Genomic DNA, 13,580 nt, shown 5'->3' with positions numbered 1-13,580 from the left:
TGAAAACAGACTAATACATTGGGTCTGAATCCCCAGATTCCAACATTAAAAGTCCACTGGAGAGAGGTGGTGCAGTGAATGGGTTAAAAAAAAAAGAAAGGAAAAAGTGTAATCATTCTTCCAACAGGGCCACTGCTCTTCCCTGGGGAAAGAAACTGTTGTGATGAAGGTGAGAGCAACAGTGAGTGCACCATGGCATAGCGCAACCAGCACAGTTTTAGAGCCAGATATTACCTGGGTTCCAACTGAAGTCTTACTTCTTACCAGCTGCTGACCTGAGGCAAGTTGTCTAACTCCTTGAGCCTTAGTTTTCTTACCTGGACAATGAGAATAATCACTACCTCACAGAGTTGTTGGCAGATAAAAATCATATATGTGAAGAATATGACACATAGTAGGTATTTATAAATGCTAGTTAATGTTTGCTGTTTTTTTTTCCAGTATTCAGTTTCCTTTAATGACCCCCATCTCCCTGAAGGGCAGGTGCAGGCAGCTAGGCAATGGCAAGAGTTGCTCACTTGATGATCTTGCCCTGACTGAAGGCTTGGCCCACATGCTAGAAGGCCCCCTCCCAGCAAAAGTACTCTTGAACCAGTGCCTGGGTCTCCTTGCTGCCAGGATCCAGTTTCCACTATGTATATGACTTGTAGTCTCAGCTGCCAATCTGGACTCAGCGAAAAGGGAAGCTCCTGGCCCTGCAAGACCCAGACTCAGAGCTGCTGTTGTTGGTTCCAAAGAAGACACTGACAAAAACATTCTTCCTCAGCTTGGCCAGTCACTGGAATATTCCAGTGATGAGATTGCAACTCATGAAGATCTGGGTGAGTTCTTCAAGGAAGTGATACTCTGAGAACCACAGGAACCAGTCGTCCTTATTGAGCTGCTCCCAAAAATATGGCAGTACCACAGAGAGTGTGTCCTCCTTAGAGTACCTGCACTGAAATTTATCCAACACAAAGGTACTCTTGGATGGTAAGTGAAGGGGTCCTTGGCCTTGGGCTCAGCAGCCAGCACCTGCTCACATTCATCCATTTCCTCCTCAGAAGCAGGGATAGCTGCCTTTTTATCCTCTTTCTGCTCAGCCTGGGGCTTCTGCTTCTCTTTCTGTGAACACTTCCTTTTCCATGGGGTGTCCTGTTTAGGGTGGCTCTCTGCAAACTTTTTAGCATCAAACTGGGCCATGTTCTCACACAGATTCACTTCCCCGCAAACAACCTGGAATTGGGGCTGGTTAATGCAGGTGAGGAACCAGCGGTTGGTATTGGGGAAGGCCTGGTGGAAAGAAGCCTCCAGGACCTGCTTATAGAGCTACAACAGCATGCAGACAACTGTGATATCAGCCAGTGGCACTTGTTCACCCACCAGAAAAGTCCTCATCTTCAAGTGAGCATGCAGCAGCCCCAGAATTCACCTCAGCTCCTTCTTTGCACTCTCAGTGGCCTTTTTGTTATGCTGCATGATGCCCACAGTGAGGAACACCCAGGTATTGGCACTGTATCGCTGTCAGCAAAGCTCACCCACCACACCACTTGGGCTGCTGCCGCTGGAGTACTTCCCTGCAGCTCCTCATAGTAGGCAATGGCATTGCTCTCAAACACACAGAATCCATCATCACCCTCAAATGCTGGAAACTTGCCGGCAAGAAATTTGCAGAGAAATTCAGGGGTGTTGTTGGTTTGGCCAAAGTGGGAGTGGGGTGGTGTGGAGAGCACGTGGACCTGAGACTCGCTGTACTGAGTAGCAATGAACACCTTGAAGGCCCTCAGGTTTTCAGGATATGAGTACAGGGTCCCAGCTGCCATGGTGATTCTGCAGAGAAAGGGGGTGTTGCTGTTATTTTTACCATATGCCTGATTGAGGCCCTCTGAGGAAGGCTGATAGGCAGACTTTCTATCTCCTATGAGCGAGGCAGTGGGGAAGGGAGGCAAGAGGAAAAGGCACTGTGGTCAGCTGAGTCACACCATAGTTGTAGGATGTGGCTGAGAGTTGAATTCCTGGCCCTTGGTCCATAGCTCAGTCTAATTAAAGGAGCCAGATTCTTGATAAGCCATTGCCTAAATGATTAAAAAAACAAAACAAAACATACCAGCCCTGGGGACAGGTACGTGTTTTGCTCTCTGACCCTAGGCCACCTTGCCCAGAGAGGAGGCCGAGCACTGGGCAGCCTTGTTTATCTGGCCTCTTCTCGTCTGGGTTGTGGCTTTATCTGGATAGAGTCCCCAGCTGTTGACTTATGTTTCTCCCCCATGCACTTCAGGACAGAGAGCTGCATCCATTGGGATGGAGCATCCCTATTGAGTGACTTCTCTGGCTTTCTTAGGACACATTACCCTTAGACTATTCAAGTGTGTGTTTGTATGTGGGACCAGGACAGGGTGGCACAGAACTCTAATTCAGATTAATAGGAGGTCTAAAAGGTGAAAAACTCCATAAGGAATATGAATCAGACGCAAGAATCACTTCACAAAGAGACTCCCTTTCCCCTTTCTCTTTCCCTCATTCTCTCCATTGTTTTGATAAATCTGATGCTCACCCCAGCTATGGCATCATGGTAAAGACTTGACTTTCTTATATTATCAGTTTTCCCCATAAAATGGAGTTATTCTGAAGAACTGAGCTACCCAATGTGAGCTAGTATGGACTAGTGGCAAAGTCAGTGGATTTGGGTACAGATGGCCTGAGTTTGTGTCCTGGCCCTGTAACTCTGGGGATGTGAGACCTGGAGTAAGTACCCACTTTGAGCCTAAGCTTTCTTATATATGTAAATGATCTTGGTTTGCTTACATTTTCTAAGTGCCTCAATTTTTCTGCAACACTTGTGTTCTGAAACTGGAACTGTGACGTGTTTTGAGAGTGAATAAATACTGAACATCAATATTGAAATGTTAGGTGATTATAATCATGCCTTGGAATGTTCTGGATCATGTTGTTACTGAGGAATGGTTTTGCTATCCATGTGCATAGAAGCCAATACTATGGGATCAGCTTTTGAGAAAGGAAAAAGCTTTATTGCAAGTAAACTGGCAAGGAGACAGGAGGCAACGTTCAACACTGTCTCCCCGAGCTGCGGTCTAGGGGCAGATTTTAAAAGCAGAGAGTAACAATGAGAGAGATAGGAAAATGCAATGAGGCATGATATAAATTGGTTTATGCAAAGAGGCGATGCTGAGTCCTTGGCTTTTGGGTCTGTACCGCAACGAAACAGAGCACCCCTTGATTCTTAATTTGGTCCCTGTTCCTCAATCCAAGCACTTAGGTTCCACCTGTGGTTGACTTTGTTATTCTGGCTGGCTCTGGGGTCACAAATTGGGCATGCTGGTTCATCTGGGTAAGCTCAGGTTATGTGACCTGCAACCTGGGAGTCCACTGCACTGAGAAACAGCTCATTATTTTGTTACTGACAAAGTTGAAACACATCGAAGTGGTTCTGTGGTTACAATGTCAGGATGTCAGAGAAAAGGCCAAAAATGTTCTGAGGTACTATGTGGGGAAGATCCAGAAGAACTGCAGATTTTGCATAAGGAAAGACAAATCAATGTCTCTCATTTTTAATGTCAAGAATCAGAGCATTGAAAGAATAAAGATCTCACACAATATGGACTATGAAGCATGAAAATGGGTTATTCTTGGCAATCCTAGAAATAACAATGGGACCCAAACTCTGCTTTTCTATATTTGTCCTGCTCAAAAAGAACAACATTGGAGGCCATTGATGGCCAGGTGCTTAGGATCAGTCTTCTTAGTGCCTAGGATCAGTCTGCTTAGAGCTAGAGTTTTATCCAACAAAGCCACTGTTTCTGCACTAGCGATGTCCTGAGACTGTGGAGAGCTTGTTGTTTGAGAGGTCCTACATTGGGTGGGGACATGAGGGGAATGGGAGGGTTTCACATTGTTCACTGTTTGACTGTCTTCTCATAATCCACTTCTGCTTTAAGAGCCTGGGAGACAGGCTATTAATGGGGAAGGGAGGGTACTATATACAAACTTTGATGGACTTCGGTTGAATCTATGGTAAAATGTGCTTATTGGAAGGTGAGGACTGTAGGAACTCTGAGTTTAGCAAAAGGCAGTGACTGGAAAGAACCTGTGTCCTAATAGATTTCAGTATAACGAGGCTAAACCAGGAAAGGGAGAAAGCAGAGGTTTTTGGATTTTAGGTGGCTTGTCAAAAGCTTCTTCAAAAAAGCTTTGTTATTGTTGTTGATGCTGGGTCTTCTGACTCCGTGGAAGGTGCCCTAGCACCCCTGCCCATAGCTCCTAATCCAGGGGTCTTTCGGAACATCTGTCAAAAGGGGTACAAGATAAGTAATAAAAGTGCTTTGTAAACAGTGATCTTCATGAAAATTTAAACTTGTGTAACCATTGTTGACAATACATTGATCTTCAATGGAGTGCTTTCATTAATTACAAATGAGGGTATAGAGAAATCTCTCCCTAATATTTGGTTGCAAGTCTTTGTTGCTGTTCCAAGAAGAAAATTCTCCTAGGAATGTACCTTCGTGGAATCATTTCTGGATGACGCCATTTTCTTCTAAGTGTTTACTGGTGAACCTCTGGAGCAATATTATCCCCAAGATACATTAGTTTGAATAATATCTGACCTCTTATTCTTTTTTAAAAAAGGAGAATAATCTTGGTAGTTTGCCTGCCATATGTTGTATGTGACAATTTATTGTCTTTAAAGGAGTTAGAAAAAGAGATTTCTATTCTGGTAAATTGGGAGATTGGAAAATCTGAAACCCTTCTATTACCACACAACTAAAATGATAGATAAAATGTAAGAGACCTAATTTTAAATGCGTGGATGTCCTTGTAAAAAAATGAAGAAAGTTTTCAGAGAGCAGGGATGAAGTGAGAGTGGGAATGAATAAGCACTGATGTCACTGGCTGTCCGGGGGCATGTAGCCACAGACATGGAAGGAGACAAGGCACCAAGCCTGGAGAGAGTTGGAGTGGTATCTTTTCTCCACTCCATATGAAGATATGATCCACAAAGGGCTACACTCTTAGTAAAAAGTAAACCAAGAAAAACCCTTCTGCAGAGGCAAAATGCAAGAAAACTTGCCTGTCTCAGCCTAACCTTGATTCTGGGTAAAGGGGAAAATATATCCTCTATGTATCGGTAGACATGGGTTTGTCCTGGGATGGGGTTGGTGCCAGAATGCTTTTTGCAAAGTTTAATAGTAAACAAGCTAAAATTTTGATGAATTAGAAACGAGGCCTCCAAAGAGAAGACACACACATACACATAATCATGCACAAAGGAGAAACAGGATTAATAGCAAGGAAAAAAAATGGTAGAAATAAATCCAAATACATTTGTAATCACAGTCAATGTTAATAGACTAAACCATTTAAAAGACATAGATTACCAGACTACAGGAAAACCCCCAAAATATACTATTATAAAGAAAAAGAAGAGGACAGCAGAAGTTTGAGAATAAATAATACTAAAAGCTATAACAGGCAAATAGTAACAAAAGAAAACTGGTTTAATAACACTAATGTCACACAAAATATACCATGATCAAGAAAGTATTTCTAGAGATTGATAATTCTTATATAATAATAAAAGTTTTAGTTCACTAGGAGGGCATATTTCTAATCCACTTAATAATATAGCTCTGAGGTATGTAAAACAAAAATTAACAGAACTGTAAAATCCCCAGCATAGTAGGATATTTTAACATATTTCTCTCAGCAATAAATAGATCAGAAAAGAAAACATGCAAGAATAAGGAAAACTTGAACAACATAGTTATTCACTCATTCAATATTTCATTGAATGCCTATAATGTCAGGCATTGTGCAAGACACTAAAGAAACAACAGTGACAAATGGGTTCTCTTGGAGAAGTACTTACACCAGGAGATATACTCAACAATGTCCATAGCAGTATCGTTTAATAGCAAAAAGTCTGGAAACAATACAAACAACCATTACAGAATAGTGTATTCACATGCTAAAATACTATACAGCAGAGAAAGTAATGCTACACATTTTAATGGAGAGTACAATCAGAAATATAATGTCGAATAGAAAAGCAAATTGCTGAAGAATTAATACACCGTAATATTATTTCTATAAAATTCAAAGGAATGCAAAACTAAGTCAAATGTTTTTTAGAAATATGTACATCTGTTGCAGAACTATAAAGAAAAGGAAGGAAATGTTAACATAAAATTTAAGAAAGTGGATCCCTCTGTGAAAAGATGATGTCTGCCATCAGAGGCACTAGAGAACTTCAAAGGAAAGCTCCCTGTTGTTCATGTTTTATTTTTCAAGTTGGCACCAAGTAGATTTATGGTGTTTGTTTCATTATAATGAATATAGTTTACATATATATTATATATTTTAGTTCACGTGAAATATTCCGTAATAAAAATGTGATAGTATCCCTATCCCTAAGGAATTTAAATTACCCAAGGCAGGTAGCGAAGAGATAAATGAAAAAATATAAATGATGAGAGACTAGGACACCCAAAGGTCATTCAACCCAGGGTGATTTTAGAGATTAAAATGGGACCAGATGGCTGCACGGGGGCTGGGGAATACAAGGGTGAGCTAACGAGAGACCTGGTCTCTGACATTTTGAAGCTTGTCCAAAGGGAAATCAATGGATTTCTTTTTTCAAGAGGTTCTTATGTCCTGTGATAGCAGAAGGCATCTAATTTATGCATATGAATATAAACTCTGTGTATGTTTTGGTTATTGCTGTAACAGGTCATGTCAAAACAATGGCATAAGGCAACAATTTTTTATTATGCTCACAATTCTGTGAGTCAGGAATTTGGGCAGGGTATGGCAGAGATGGCTTGTCCCTGCTCTAAGTTGTATAAGGTCTTAACTGAAGTAGCTCAAATGGATGGAGATGGCAGGGAAAACTTGACTGGGGCCATATATCCAGAACCCTTGGTTCTATCAGGTGGGTTCCCTGTTTTTTTCTCCACATGGCATCAGTCAGGTCAAAAACACCTAAAATATTTTCACTTACATACTTACCTCCTGGGTTGTAGAACTGAAACAGCCAGGAGTTGGTTAGGCAGCTTTCCATGCAGCCTCTCCACATGGCTAAGCTTGGGCTTCCTCACAGCATGGCAGTCTCAGCATAGTCGGATTTCTGACATAGTCCAGCCTTCCCACAGAATGAGTGTTCCCAGAGAACAGTGATGAAGTTGCAAGGCTTCTTATGCCTAGACTTGGAAGTGATGCAGTGTCTCTTCCACCAGATTTTATTGGTTACAGAGCCAGCCTGTATTCAGTGTGTGAGTAGGTGTATATGCATGCACATGATTGTGTGTGTGTGTGTGTGTGTGTGTGTGTGTGTGTGTGTGTGTGACTATATAAAGACATAAGTACTGAGAGGTATTATTCTTTGGGGGCTGAGGGGGCATCTTTGGAGACAATCTCTTACAGTGTATGAGCATATATCCCTGAATATGGAGAGAGGAGACAAGAGACAACAGCTATAAATACCATGAAATTGGTCTGTACACAAAGTCTGTATATGGGACCCAGAGCTCTGGGATTTTTTGACTCTTCTCTAACCAAGTGACTTTGGACTGTCGAAATTGGTCTGTACACAAAGTCTGTATATGGGACCCAGAGCTCTGGGATTTTTTGACTCTTCTCTAACCAAGTGACTTTGGACTGTCACTTCCCTCCTTTGATATTACTATGTTACTGAATGAGAGCTGAGGAGACCTGAGCCCCTCCTATTCTCTGAATTTCATTGAAATATAATGATTCATTCATTAATGATTGATTGAGGGTTGAAAAATAATGATATCTAGTTTTATCATTTATTTTTTCATTTATTAGCCGGAAGACTTCTCTGAAGAGGCACTTCTTTTGGTCTACTATTTCATTACCTAGTGGAACAGTTCCTGTAGAAAGTCAGGATTAATGATTGATTTTTTCCTTTATTTACAGGTTTTCAACAGAGGGAGACAACTAGACATTATGAGCCTCTTGGTGGAAGAACATACCTCTAAAGTTCTGCCCCCACAAAGCCAAACCTGAATCTAATCTTGCCTTTACACACAGCTACCTGTTTATAGGAAATACAGAGGACAGAGGGATATTTTGCACTATACCAAGAGGATGCAAAGACAAAAACAAGAACAAACTACTAATGGCTTGTGGGAAACTTGATGGATCAAATTTCCTTTAACAAATAGAAAGGGGTAAGGGTGGGGGGTGATGGAGAGAAAACCTATAAATAAAGAGACATATGAAACTAAAAGGCATATGAAATAAATTAAATAACAGGCACAGTTAAATTATATTGTTCAGGGATTTATCCTGGGTGATAAAACTAAAGAATTGCAAGGAAGCAATTATAAAGACACATGCACGCATATGTTCACTGCAGCAGTATTCACAGTAGCAAAGACCTGGAGTCAACCTAAATGCCCATCAATGATAGACTGGATACGGAAAAAGTGGTACAAACACACCATGGAATACAATGCAACCTTAAAAAAGAATGAGCTCATCTTCTTTGAAGGGCATGGATGGAGCTGAAGGCTATTATCCTTAGCAAACTAGCACAGAAACAGAAAACCAAATACTGCATGTTCTCACTTGTAACTGGGAGCTAAATGATGAGAACACATGGGCACTCGGAGGGGAACAACACACACTGGGACCTACTGGAGGGTGTGGGGTGGGAGAAAAGAGACGATCAGGAAAAATAACTAATGGGTACTAGGCTTAATACCTGGGTGATAAAAATGATCTGTACAACAAACCCCCATGACACAAGTTCACCTATGTAACAAACCTGCACTTGTACCCACGAACTTAAAAGTTAAAAAAATGTCAGAGTAGTGGTCTTGTTTGGAGAGTGTGTTTGTGTAGTGATTGAGATGGGGCACACAGAAGGGCTTCTCATGTAGATGCAAGTTCTAGTTCATGACATAGGTGTAATTACAGAAGGGTTTGACTTAGAGTAATTCATTAAATTATATTTTTGTTTCATGAGTCTTTGTATATCCTTGTTTTATATTAGAAGAAAGAAAGCTTTCAGAAACCAGGAGAAGCATACTCACAATCTGGAAGCCCCTCAGCCTCTCTCCATCCCCCCACATACACATGCTTACCTCTTCTGTTTAGCCTCGAGGCAGTGCTGGTCTCCAGGAAAGAGTACATCTTTGGAATTCAGAGGCCAGGCTTCGAATTCCAGTAGACTACTTATTAGTTCTAGGGTGACCAACCCTTTTAGTTTGTCCGGGGCTGAGGGGATTCTTGGGATGCAAGACTTCCAGTGCTAGACCCAGGAAAATCCCAAGCAAACTGGGACAGTTGGTCACTCTGAGTTACCCCCTGAGCCTCAAATCTCTTACTTGTAAATGGGGACATGAATCCCTATGGTGATGAATTATGAGGATTAAAGAAAATGAGAGATATGAAAACTCTGAATATACTGTTATCAGACTGTAAAAATTTCAGCTCAATTTCGCTCATCAATTACTAAACACATATAATTGTAGCTACCACATGTAACATTCACTAAGTGAAGCAGCCTTCTAAGTCCTTGCTACGCAAATTATGGTCCTTGGATCAGCACCACTGGGATAACCCAGAAGCTTGTAAGAAACATAGTTTTTCAGACCCCACCCCAGATCTGCTGAATCAGAATCTGTGCTTTAACAGGATCCCCACATATTTCGTGTGCATGTTACTGTCTGAGGAGCATTGCTCTCAGCATGTGAAGAAACTCATTTAATCCTTAAGACAATTATTTGGTTCACATTCTGATTCCAGAACCCTCACCCAGTCTTAGAGTTCCAGTACCCAGCACAAGGCCTGGCTCAAGGTAATGATCCTGAATAAATGTATATTTTATTCCTTTTCCCATCTGGAAGGGTTGGGAGAGGGCTGCCAAGGGCAAGATCATATCTGGGAAGGATTTACATTCCACAGGGTTTAGAGGGACTTGAACTCCTGAGTCCTGAGGCTTTATCTATTTCAAGTTTATGGTGGAACAGAGTGAGAATCTGGATTCCTTACTCCAAAGCTCTGCAGCCATTTCTAGTCCATTAATTCACCCAATTCTTGCAGAGGAAGAAGATCATATCTTCCAAGATCGTATCTGGGAAGGATTTACATTCCACAGGGTTTAGAGGGACTTGAACTCCTGAGTCCTGGGGCTTTATCTATTTCAAGTTTATGGTGGAACAGAGTGAGAATCTGGATTCCTTACTCCAAAGCTCTGCAGCCATTTCTAGTCCATTAATTCACTTGCCGAGGAAGAATTGAGTGAATTAATGGACTAGAAATGGCTGCAGAGCTTTGGAGTAAGGAATCCAGATTCTCACTCTGTTCCACCATAAACTTGAAATAGATAAAGCCCCAGGACTCAGGAGTTCAAGTCCCTCTAAACTCTGTGGAATTCTTCCTCTGCAAGAATTGAGTGAGAATAAGGAAACCACCGGTTTGATGACCCAACCTTTCCTTTTGATAAATGGGTGTGTATGTGGTTGCAAAAGAGCCAAGAGGACCCTGAATGGGGGAACAGCCTTGAGAGCCAACAGCCAGGGAAGAGCTGGTGCCATTTGTAAATCAGTTAATGGATTGCTCTGGGTATGTTTTTGAAAGCTCTTGCTCCACTTCTGGGTTCCTCAGCACTTGCCCAGAGGGAATCATTAATCAGCCTGATCACCTTAATTAAAACTCCTCAACAATTTTATTGGGGATTTATATCTATTTGCAAAAAGCTCAGTTTTCAGCCATTAGGTGCAATGAGCTAGACTCTGAGTCATAGTGGACTCTAGATTCCATTAACACCTCCAGGGCCGAGCAATGCATGGATGACTTTGAAGGTTTTATGTATGTAGAATAATTATTACTACCAACCACCATTACCACCACTACCATTACTACCACCATTACTAAATAACAGCAGCTACTGCTACTATACACCAGGCACTGTGCAAAGTTTTTAAAATGCATTATTTTATTTCATTTTTACAGCTGTCCTATGAAGTAAGAATTATTATCCCTATTTCATAAATGCAGCAATTGAAATTTCAAAAGATTAAGTAACATGCTCAGTAGCAGAGCTAGTGAATGTCACAGCTGGGATTTGAATACAGTTAGAGTCCATGTCCTTAACCACTGCCTCCCAAGATGCCAAGGTTTTATTATGCTTCTCTCACTTTTGGGACCTCATGGCATTCCAATGAAGATCTTTCTCAACCCTTTCATTGGTAAAGGGATTGTATGTGTTGAAATGATTTTTGCAACAAATATCTGAGTACATGTCTCTATCTGGCTTAAACTATCAAGAAATATGTCACCTTACATTATTGAATAATGGTCCAGAGTAAGATAGGCATCAGAGAGTGTATTATCACAGTGGCTCTGGAGCTGTGCCTCTGTGATCACTCTGGCTGGATTTTTGCCTGCGTGGAGACTTCATCCTCAGAGGGCCTTCTCTCACGGTGCTAGTGTGGCTGTAGCCACCCTGGGCTTTGCTTCCATATGCCAGAGGAAAAGAAAGGAATGATTACTACGAGCGCTTTTTTTTTACAGTGAGAAAATTTCCCTGCCTGAAACCTTCTGAAACCCACACTCATGTCCTAAAGGCCTGAATTTGGTCATCTGCACATCCCTGAACTAATTCCTTGGATCAAGGAAATGCCATGAGCTGGAAAAGGCATGGAAAAATTAAAAGTATACTTTTGTTATAGGTAGGCATAGGATTAAGCTGGTTGGGTTAAAAACAATAAGAGCATCATCCCCACCCTCAGCCCCTAGATTGGAGTAACATTTCTCCCAAACTTCCTGGAAACCGCATAGTAGATAATAGGATGAAAAAGATGTTGGGAAGAGAATCGAAATGTGTCATTACTCCTTCCTCCTTCTGCTGGTTCCTATTTTCTTGGGGGATACTAGGCAACTAACTAGAGCTATGTAGATGGCCTTGGTGTGCAACATTATAGTGGGTGGGGTAGACCTGTGAGTTGCTGTTCTCTTATAACATGGAAATTCTATCGTCTTAGCTTGAACTGGAACCATGGATAGACTCTTGACACTGTAGCAGTGGGCAAGTTACCTTCAGAAAAAAGCCCTTCTGACGTCTCTCATTGCATAAATGTTTCCGGATGGTTAAAACAAACTTAGTAGTCTTGTAGGAAGAACACTAAACTAGGGTTCAGAAGAATAAACAAAATGACTCCTGTAAAGGACCTCGCCAGAGCCTGGCATATAGTAGGTGCTGGCATATAGGAGGTGCTGAGTAGGTCGGCCATGTACAACATCATTACGTCCATACAGATCTGTTTACCAGCTCACAGTCTTGGGCAGGTCACTTAAATTCTTGGAGCTTCAGTTTTCATATTAAAAGGTTTGGTTGCTCTTACCTATAAAATGGAAACAGTACCATCTTGCAGCACCTTGGGTGGGTTATTTTGTGGTTTAGATGAATAAAGGTGGTGGATGTGTTTGTAATCAGTAATGTAATGCTAAAAAGACAGTAGTAGCAGGTTGCTTTGTCAACACTTTATTTTGAGGAATAAATTAATATTTTCAATAAATGTTATTCAGTATTTACTATTAACTCAAATGTTATTATTTACTCTGTGTTTGAGATGCAATGTTGAATAAGATGCATTCTTGGCCGGCAAGGAGCTCATGGTCTAGCTAAGGACACTGAGAAGTGACCAAGAAGTCATCCCAGGTCTCTTTGGGAGCCTAAAGGAGGACCACAAACTCAGTATGAGCAGGATCAAGAAAGGTCTTTCTAGGACATGACACTTGAGTGTGAGGGTGAACTGGAGTTAATGAGGAGGAGGTGGTTGGAGGCAGTGGAAACAGTCAGTGAGAAGATAAGTGCGATAGAGCTGGACCACTCCAGCCTGGCTGGAGCACAGCAGTGGGGGCATGGAGAGGGCAGGGAGAGGTTGGCAGTGGCAGATCACACAGGGCCTTGTATGCCACGCTAAGAATTTGGAATTCACCCAGAGGGGAAGCCCTTTGTGAGTCATTAACACCCACAGTCACTTTAGGTGCTTTGTGGAAAATAGATTGGAGAGGAAAACACTAGAGTAAAGAGACCAAGCAAGAAGCTAATGCAGGAATTCAGGAAGCACTGAAGAAGGGAAAAAGAAATGGACATACCTGGATGATAGTTAAGAAGTCAAATCAACAGGATTTGGGGACTGATTGGATGGAGGTGTGACAGACAAAGATTTGAGGGTTTTACCAAGTCTCTGACTTGGGTGAATTGTTGAGGCCATTCAGAAAGATAGAGAAAGTAGGAGGAAGAGCCAACTAAAGGAAGCTGTACACTTTGCAGGTGTCTAATGGTTCCGGATGCCACTCTGGAAAACCTCCCAAGGATGGCTGTAATGAACATCTGGATCTGGGGTTGAAGCATCACTGTTGGGAAGAGTCTCTGTGCTCTTCTTCATGTCCTCAGTGAAGATGGCTTGGCAAGCAGAACACATCAGTGTTCACATGTGTGCCAAGTGGATGAGTCTATACATGCTGATAATTGGTATTCAGTCAACCAAGACAGGGAGTAGGAGGACTTTCGTCTGTGTTTTTGTGGCATTTGCTTGGTTTGTCTCAGA

The 13,580-nt window shown here is 41.8% G+C and overlaps 1 pseudogene; it reads right to left on the bottom strand.

Annotated features, from left to right (window-relative positions):
* Positions 1-514: 514 nt before the first annotated feature.
* LOC129033623 (elongation factor 1-gamma-like) lies at positions 515-1,802 on the bottom strand (annotated as a pseudogene).
* Positions 1,803-13,580: the final 11,778 nt, after the last annotated feature.

The sequence above is a fragment of the Pongo pygmaeus genome, chromosome 2 (assembly GCF_028885625.2).
Source record: "Pongo pygmaeus isolate AG05252 chromosome 2, NHGRI_mPonPyg2-v2.0_pri, whole genome shotgun sequence".
NCBI lineage: Eukaryota > Metazoa > Chordata > Mammalia > Primates > Hominidae > Pongo > Pongo pygmaeus.
This window is presented reverse-complemented; position numbering and strand designations above follow the sequence as displayed.